Source organism: Heterodontus francisci, chromosome 24 (assembly GCF_036365525.1).
Source record: "Heterodontus francisci isolate sHetFra1 chromosome 24, sHetFra1.hap1, whole genome shotgun sequence".
NCBI classification, from domain to species: domain Eukaryota; kingdom Metazoa; phylum Chordata; class Chondrichthyes; order Heterodontiformes; family Heterodontidae; genus Heterodontus; species Heterodontus francisci.
Genome location: NC_090394.1, coordinates 76,567,587 through 76,577,443, shown reverse-complemented (window position 1 = coordinate 76,577,443; position 9,857 = coordinate 76,567,587).

Sequence of the window (9,857 nt, the reverse complement as noted above, 5' to 3'; positions counted from 1 at the left end):
GCAGCAGGAATAGACCATATAGCCCATCAAGCCTGCTCCGCCATTCCATATGATCATGCCTGATCTTGGGCTTCAACTCCACTTTTCCACCCACTCGCCATACCCTTTGATTGCCTGAGAGACCAAAAATCTGTCTATCTGAGCCTTAAATGTATTCAACAATGGAGCATCCACAACCCTCTGAGGTAGAGAATTCCAAAGATTCACAACCCTTTGTCTTCACATCTCAGTCCTAAATGATTGAACCCTTATCCTGAGACTATGCCGGCATGTTTTAGATTCCTCGACCAACGGAAATAATCCCTCACTGTCTACCCCATCCAGCCCCTTCAGAATCTCGTATGTTTCAATGAGATCACCACTCATTCTTCGTAACTCCAGAGAATATAGGCCAAATTTACTCAGCCTCTCATCATAAGACAACCCCCTCTTCTCAGGGACCAATTTAGTGAACCTTCACTGCACTGCCTCCAGTGCAAGTATATCCTTTGTTGAATGTGACGACCAAAACTGCACACAGTATTCCAGGTGCAGTCTCACCAAAACCCTGTACAATAGTAGCAATACTTCGCTATTCCTATACTCCAATCCCCTTGCAATAAAGGCCAACATGCCATTTGCCTTCCTAATTGCTTGCTGTACCTGCGTGCTAGCTTTCTGCATTCCTTGTACAAGTACCCCCAAATCTCTTTGATCATCAACACTTACAAATTTCGCACCTTTTAAATAATATTCTGCTTTTCTATTTTTAGTGAATAACTTCACACTTCCCTACATTATACTCCATTTGCTATCTTGTTGCCCATTCACTTAACCTGTCTATATCTCTTTGCAACCTCTCTTTGTCCTTCCCACAGCTTACCTTTGTATCATCGAGTTGGTCCTCTCCCCAGAGGGTGGCAGGAGGAGGCCTCATCATGCAGCAGGGGCACCTCTCTGTTCAGCATCATCTCCCTCTGCCTCCTCCTCCTCTCTTACCTCCTGCTCTTGCTCCTCCCCCAATGAGCTGTCTCCTTCCAGGGCCTCACACTCCTCAAGGTCCATACTCTCTGGACAGCCATGTTATGGAGAGCGCTGCAGACCACCACAATGGCTGGGACCCTTGCAGAGGGTATTGGAGGGCACCACCCGACGGTCCAGGCACCGGAATCACATCTTCAGAAGCCCAATGAATGAAGCTCAATGGTTGTCCTACTGAGCAGGTGGCATTGGCTGTATTGCCTCTGTGCCTCTGTCTGGGGCTCTCACAGAGGGGTGAATAGCCATCTCTTCAAGGGATATCCCTTGTCCCTTAGGATCTATTCACAAACTTTGGCGGTTGGAGTGAAGATCTAAGGCACTCTGGACTGGTGGTGGATGAAGGAGTAATGGCAGTTGCCAGGAAAGTGAGCGCACACATGGAGGAAGTTCTTGTTGTGCTCGCAGACCAGTTGGATATTGAGAGAGTGGAAGCCTTTCCTGTTGATGGATCTCACTAGCTGGTTCCTGGGTGCCTTGATGACCCACAATCGATGATGCCTTGCACCTAGGGGAATCCAGCGATCAAAGTGAAACCCAATGCCCTCTGTCCCTGTGAGGCCTTGTCCATCAGTAGATGAAAGTGCTGTCCATCTCTGGCAAAGACGGCATCAGTGATCATCAAGAAGCAGTGCTGGGCAGCCGTTTTTGTGATGCCACTAAGATCCACAGCTGATCCTTGGAAGGAGCCAGAAATGAGTAAGTCCAAGGCCACAGTGACTTTCAGAGCCAGTGACAGGGTATGGGAAGTAGCGCTGCAAGTTATGAGGTTTTTGGTGACAAGGCTTCAGATGTCTGTGACCATCTGCCTGGAGAGTCACAGTCTCCTGCAGCACTGATTCTCAGTCATCTCTAGGTAGCTCTGTCTTCAGCGGTTGATCCTGTGTTGAGGGTTTGGCCTCCATTGCCTTCTTGCCCTCTTTCCTCTCCCATCCCCACATGATGCCTGGGGTTCTGCCCTTCCTGCGGAGGATGTTGCCCCATTGGGTCCAAATTCTGACAGCCATACCCCCATTGCCAACTAGAAACTTCCTTCTGGGCAGGTGGCTGCCCAATTGTCCTTGGCAGCCTTGCCCCCTACTTTTCTGCCCCTGTGATGATGGGAGGGTGGGTGCCAATCCTGTTCAAATTCCAGGCACTGAGTGTTCACTGTCCCTGTCACCTGTGCAGTGCCAAGGGCATTCTCTTACCAAGTATCCAGTCCCCCATTGCCCCGCTTCCCCTCGTCTAGTGCCGGGTTCATGCCCTAGGGCAGCCCTGGCTGGCTCCCCACTCTTTACCCGCCTGCCCTCAGATGATCTGTTTCTGAAGGCATGGGTAACCTGTCCAGCCATTTAAAAATTTCAACTTGAACCCCCGGCAAGCTCTTAATTAGCTTTTTAACAGTTTTAGCTGGCCTTCACTGGGAGGAGAGCAGGATTCCTGTCCCGCCCTCCCCACCGCCCTGGTGATTATTGCCAGCACCAGGATCTGCGCCTTGAAATTGATGTGCCAATTTTCGGGGCATCCCCTGCCTCCGTTCCCAACTTTGGGGAGGGGGAGCCCAAAAATTCAGCCCTCCGATGCAGAAACATGGACACAAATTTAGACACACACCAAAACACACCCACTTTCCCTTACTCTCTTCATTATGTTGAAATATCCACTGTGAATGTGAACATCCAGAGTTGCCAAATTGCAGCAATTAATTTCTGTCCAACAACCAAAGTAATTCCAGCACCTCCTCCTCCTCACCCCTTAAAACGTGCAGAGGTAAATGTGTAGAAATTGTTGTTGCTTTCCACTATTGCAGAGAAATGGTTTTATTCTGTACAGTCTCACATAACATAGGATAATGCAAGGTTTTAGCAGCTGGCTGCATCATCTGAAAACTTTACAGTGACATCTGAGCTACTGCAAGATTTTGAGGAAATCCCCGAAAACACTCAGGTTTACCCAAACACAAAGATTACAGGAGATTTATATTATGTGAGGTTTACACCTGCACACTGAATTCCACTCTGATGCAAAGCCCAGCAGTGGGCCTGAAGCTGGCCTGCAGTAATCCAGGGAAATGCAAATAGACAAATACAGCAGCAACCTCCTCCCAGGCACAGCGCACTCTCAAAAGACAATCTACCCTATACCCTACTGATGCTACCAATTGTTAGTCAATTGCCTCTCTACAAGTCACTCAGTTCAAGGGCAATTAAGGATGGGCAACAAATGCTGGCCTTACTAGCGAGGCCCACATCTCATGAAAGCAAAATAAAGACAGACATGGTATGGTCAGTGTAGAGTCTGCTTTTGTTCCCAAATCTTTCTTTTTTTATCTATTGTAAATGTGTAGAAATTGTAGTTGAGAGCATCCCTGGCAAGGTCAGTATTTATTGTCCATCCCTAATTGCCCTTGTGATGGTGGTGGTGAGCTGACTTCTTAAACCACTGCAGTCCATCTGGCACAGGTACACCCACAGTGCTGTAGGGAAGGAGTTGCAGGATTTTGACCCAGCGATAGCTAAGAAACGGTGATATAGTTCCAAGTCAGAATGGTATGTGACTTGGAGGGGAACTTGCAGGTGGTGATGTTCCCATGCGTCTGCTGCCCTTGTCCTTCTAGGTGGTAGAGGTCACGGGTTTGGAAGGAGCTGTTGAAGAAACCTTGTGAATTGCTGCAGTGCATCTTGTAGATGGCACACACACTGCTGCTACTGTGCATTGGTGGTGAAGGGAATGAATGTTGAAGCTGGTGGATGGGGTGCCAATCAAGCAGGCTGCTTTGTCCTGGATGGTGTTGAGATTTTTGAGTGCTGTTGGAGCTGCACCCATCCAGGCAAGTGGAAAGTATTCCATCACACTTCTAAATTGTGCCTTGTAGATGGTAGACAGGCTTTGGGGAGTCAGGAAAAGATACGTGGCACAGAATTCCCAGCTTCTGACCTGCTCTTGTAGCCACAGTATTTATATGGCTACTCCAGTTCAGTTTCTGGTCAATGGTGTCCCCCAGGATGTTGATGGTGGCGGTTTCAGTGATGATAATGCGATTGAACATCAAGCGGAGATGGTTAGAGTCTCACTTTTTGAAGATGGTCATTACCTGGCAGTTATGTGGCGTGAATGTTACTTGCCACTTATCAGCCCAAGTCTGAATGTTGTCCAGGTCTTGCTGCATGTGGGCATGAACTGCTTCAGCATCTGAGGAGTTGCAAATGGTGCTGAACACTGCAATCATCAGCGAACATCTCCGTTTCTGACCTTATGATGGAAGGAATGTCATTTTTGAAGCAGCTGAAGATGGTTGGGCCTAAGGCGCTATCTTGAGGAATTCCTGCAGCAATGTCCTGGGACTGAGGTGATTGGCTTGCAACAACCAAAACCATCTTCCTTTATGCTAGGTATGACTCCAACCAATGGAGAGTTTTCCCACTGATGCTGCGATCAAATGCTGACAGTCACTCTTACCTCACCTCTTGAATTCAACTCTTTGGACCAAGGCTGTAATGATGTCTGGAGCCGACTTGTCCTGGCAGATCCCAAACTGAGCATCTGCGAGCAGGTTATTGCTGAGTAAGTGGCGCTTGATAGCACTGTCGACAATACCTTCCATCACTTTACCAACGATTGAGTGTAGACTGATGGGGTGGTAATTGGCCAGATTGGATTTGTCCTTCTTTTTGTGGACAGGACATACCTGGGCAATTTTCTACATTGTCGGACAGATGTCAGTGTTGTAGCTGTACTGGAGCAGCTTGGTTAGGGGTGCAGATGGTTCTGGGGCACAAGTCTTCAGCACTACTGCCGGGATGTTGTCAAGGCTCATAGCTTTTGCAGTAGCCAGTGCCTTCAGCCATTTCTTGATATCACTTGGAGTGAAACAAATTGGCTGAAGATTGGCATCTGTGATGCTGAGGACCTCAGGAGGAGGTACGTCTGGCTGAAGGTGGTTGCAAATGCTTTATCCTCGTCTTTTAAACTGACGTGCTCAGCTCCCCCATCATTAAGGATGGGGATGGTTGTGGAGCCGCCTCCTCCGGTTAATTGTTTAATTGTCCATCACCATTCACGACTGGATGTGGCAGGACTGCAGAACTTTGATTGGATCAGTTGGTTGTGGGATTGCTTAGCTCTGTCTATAGCATGCTGCTTCCACATGTTGTCCTGTGTTGTAGTTTCACCAGGTTGGCACCTGGTGCCATTCCTGGCATGGTCTCCTGCACTCCTCATTGATTCAGGGTTGATCCCCTGGTTTGATGGTAATGATAGAGTGAGAGATATGCCGGGCCATGAGGTTATGGTGGTTATAGATTGTGGTTGATTACAATTCTGCTGCTGCTGATGGCTCACAGTGCCTCATGGATGCCCAGTTTTGAGCTGCTTGACCTGTTCTGAATCTTTCCCATTTAGTGGCAGTGCCACACAACATGAAGGAGGCATGTTGTCAGTGTGAAGACTGGACTTTGTCTCCACAAGCACTGTGCGGTGGCCACTCCTACCAATACTATCATGGACAGATGCAACAGCGACAGGTGGATTGGTGAGTCATAGAGTTATACAGCACAGAAACAGGCCCTTCGGCCCATCATGTCTGTGCCGGCCATCAAGCACCTAATTATTCTAGTCCCATTTTCCAGTACTTGGCCCGTAGCCTTGTATGCTATGGCGTTTCAAGTGCTCAACTAAATATTTCTTAAATGTTGTGAGGGTTCCTGCCTCTACCACCACTTCAGGCTGTGTATTTCAGATTCCAACCACCCTCTGGGTAAAAGCATTTTTCCTCAAGTCGCCTCTAAACCTCCTGCCCCTTACCTTAAATCTATGCCCCCTGGTTATGGACCCATCCACTCAGGGAAAAAGTCTCTTCCTAGCTAACCTATCTATGCCCCTCATTATTTTGTATACCTCAATCAGGTCCCCCCTCATCCTTCTCTGTTCTAAGGAAAACAACCCTAGCCTTTTCAGTCTCTCTTCATAGCTGAAATGCTCCAGCCCAGGCAACATCCTGGTGAATTTCCTCTGCACCCTTTCCAGTGCAATCACATCCTTCCTATAGTGTGGTGCCCAGAACTGTACACAGTACTCCAGCTGTGGCCTACTCTTATATTCTCTGCCTCGGCTAATAAAGGCATCCTATATGCCTTCCTAACCACCTTATCTACCTGTGCTGCTGCCTTCAGTGATCGTTGGACAAGTACACCAAGGTCCCTCTGAACTTCTGTACTTCCTAGGGTCCTACCATCCATTGTATATTCCCTTGCCTTGTTAGTCCTCCCAAAATGCATCACCTCACACTTCTCAGGATTAAATTCCATTTGCCACTGCTCCGCCCATCTTACCAGCCCATCTATATCTCCCTGTAATCTAAGGCTTTCCTCCTCACTATTTACGACACCACCAATTTTCGTATTATCTGCGAACTTACTTATCATACCTCCTAAATTCACGTCTAAATTATTAATGTACACTACAAACAGCAAGGGTCCCAGCACCGATCCCTGCGGTACACCACTGGTCACAGGCTTCCACTCGCAAAAACAACCCTCGACCATCACCCTCTGTTTCCTGCGACTAAGCCAATTTTGGATCCAATTTGACAAATTACCCTGGATCCCATGGGCTCTTACCTTCTTAACCAACCTCCCATGCGGGACCTTAACAAAAGCCTTCACTGAAGTCTATGTAGACTACATCAACTGCTTTACCCTCATCGACACATCTAGTCACCTCCTCGAAAAATTCAATCAAGTTAGCTGGACACGATCTCCCCCTGACAAAACCATGCTGACTATCCCTGATTATTCCCTACCTCTCCAAGTGGAGATTAATCCTGTCCCTCAGAATTATTTCCAATAGTTTCCCAACCACCGATGTTATACTCACCGGCCTGTAATTGCCTGGTCTATCCCTGCTACCCTTCTTGAATAATGATACCACATTCACTGTCCTCCAGTCTTCTGGCACCTCTCCCGTGGCAGAGAGGATCTGAAAATTCTGTCAGAGCCCCTGCTATCACCTCCCTTGCCTCACATAACAGCCTGGGATACATCTCATCTGGGCCTGGGGATTAATCCACTTTTAAGCCCACTAAAACATCTAATACTTCCTTCCTTTCAATGTTAATATGTTCGTATATCACAATCCCCCTCCCTGATCTCTACACCTACATTGTCGTTCTCCACAGTGAAAACAGATGAAAAGTAATCATTTAAAACCTCACCTATGTCCTCCGGCTCCAAACACAGATTGCCACTTTGGTCCCTAATGGGTCCTACCCTTTCCCTGGTTATCCTCTTGCCCTTAATATACTTATAAAACGCCTTAGGATTTTCCTTTATATTGACCGCCAATGTTTTTTCATGACCCCTCTTCACTCTCCTAATTACTTTTTTAAGTACCCCCCTACACTTTCTATACTCCTGTAGGGCCTCCGCTGTTTTCAGCACTCTGAATCTGCTGTCAGCCTCCTTTTTTGTCCTGATCCAATACTCTATATCCCTTGACATCCAGGGTTCCCTGGACTTGATGGTCCTACCCTTCACCTCAATGGGTCCATGTTGGCTCTGAACCCTCACTATTTCCTCTTTGAATGACTCCCACTGTTCTGATGTAGACTTTCCTACAAGTAGCTGCTCCCAGTCCACTTTGGCCAGATCCTGTTTTATCAAATTGAAATCGGCCTTTCCCCAATTCAGTACCGTTATTTCTGGCCCGTCTTTGTCCTTTTCCATAACTACCTTAAATCTTACAGTGTTATGGTCACTATCCCCGAAATGCTCCCCCACTGATACTTCTACCACTTGTCCAGCTTCATCCCCTAGGATTAGGTCCAGTACTGCTCCTTCTCTTGTTGGACTTTCTATGTACTGGCTCAAAAAGCTCTCCTGTATGCATTTTAAGAATTCCGCCCCCTTTAAGCATTTTGCACTAATCCCAGTTGATATTAGGTAAGTTGAAATCTACTATTATTACCCTATTATTTTTACACCTCTCTGAGATTTGCCTACATATCTATAGGCAAGGTAGGGTAAGGTCAAGTAGGTTTTTCCCTCTTGTTGGTTCTCTCACCACCTGATGCCGGCCCAGTCTGGCAGATATGTGCACAGGACTCAGCCCGCTTAGTCAGTAGTGGTGCTACTGAGCCACTCTTGGTGATGAATATATTCTGAGCCCTTGCTACACTTAGTGCTTCTTCAAAGTGCTGTTTAACTGATTCATCAGCTGAGGAGGGCAGTAATTGGTAATCCATGTTGGACCTGATACCATGAGATGTCATGGGGTTCGGAGTCAATGTTGAGGACTCCTCGGGCCGTGCCCTCCTGACTGTATATCATCGTGCCGCCACTTCTGGTGGCTCTGTCCTGACAAGTCTGGGACATTGTCTGCAAGATATGATTCTATGAGTATGACTATGCCAGGCTGTTGCTTGACTAGTCTGTGGGGTAGTTCCCCCAATTTTGGCACAAGTCCCCAGATGAACATGAGGAGGGTCAACTGTGCATGGTGTGCCTTTGTCATTTCCTGTGCCTGGGCTGATGCATGGGAACATAGGACTTAGAAACAGGAGTAGGTCATTCGGCTCTTTCAGCCTGCTCCGCCATTCAATAAGATCATGGCTGATCTGGATGTGGTCTCAAATCAACTTTCCTGTCTGCCCCCTTTGAGATAAAAAAATGTATCCTCATCTCCATCTTAAAAGGGAGACTGCTTATTCTTAAACTGTGTCCCCTAGCTCTAGTCTCCTCCACAAGAGGAAACATCCACTCCATCAGGTCCCCTCAGGATCTTGTATGTTTCAATAAAACCACCTCTCATTCTTCTAAACTCCAACGGGTACAGGCCAAACCTGTTCAACCTTTCTTCATAAGATGAGTCCTTCATCCCTAGAATGAGTCGAGTGAACCTTCGCTGAACCGCTTCTAACACAATTATATCCTTTTTCAAATAAGACTAAAACTGTACACAGTACTCCAGATGTGGTCTCACCAAGACCCTGTAAAACTTCCCTACTTTTATACTTGATTCCCCTTGCAATAAATGCCAACATTCCATTTGCCTTCCTAATCAGTTGCTGTACCTGCAAACTAACTTTTTGTGATTCATGTACCAGGACACCCAGACCTCTCTGTACCACAGAATTCTGCACTCTCTCTCCATTTAAATAGTATACTGCTTTTCAATTCTTCCTGCCAAAGTGAACAACTTCACATTTTCCCACATTATACTCCATCTGCCAAATTTTTGCCCACTCACTTAACCTATCTACATCCCCTTGTGGACTCTTTACCTCCTCTTGACAACTTCCAAAGAAGGGTCACTGACCTGAACCGTTAACTCTGCTTCTCTTTTCACAGATGCTGCCAGACCTGCTGAGTGGTTCCAGCATTTCTTGTTTTTATTTCAGATTTCCAGCATCCACAGTATTTTGCTTTTACTTTCCTTCCTATCTTGGTGGCATCATCAAATTTAGCTACCATACATTCAGCCCCTTCACCTAAGTCATTGATATACATTGTAATTAGTTGAGGCTCCAGCATTGATCCCTGTGACACTCCACTAGTTACATCTTGCCAACCTGAAAAAGGCCCATTTATCCCTACTGTCTGTTTCCTGTCAGCTAACTAATCCTTTATCCATGCTAATATGTTACCCCCCTCCACCATGAACTCTTATCCTGTGTAGCAACCTTTGATGTGGCATCTTATCAAATGCCTTTTGGAAATCCAAGAATGCCGTGTGGTTGATCCAGTTTTATTTTCATTTAAGTTTTCTTTAGCTATTTGATACACAATTGAGTGGCTTGCTGGGCCATTTCAGAGGGCAGATAAGAGTCAACCACATTCAGCACAGTCAGCACATAATCCAGA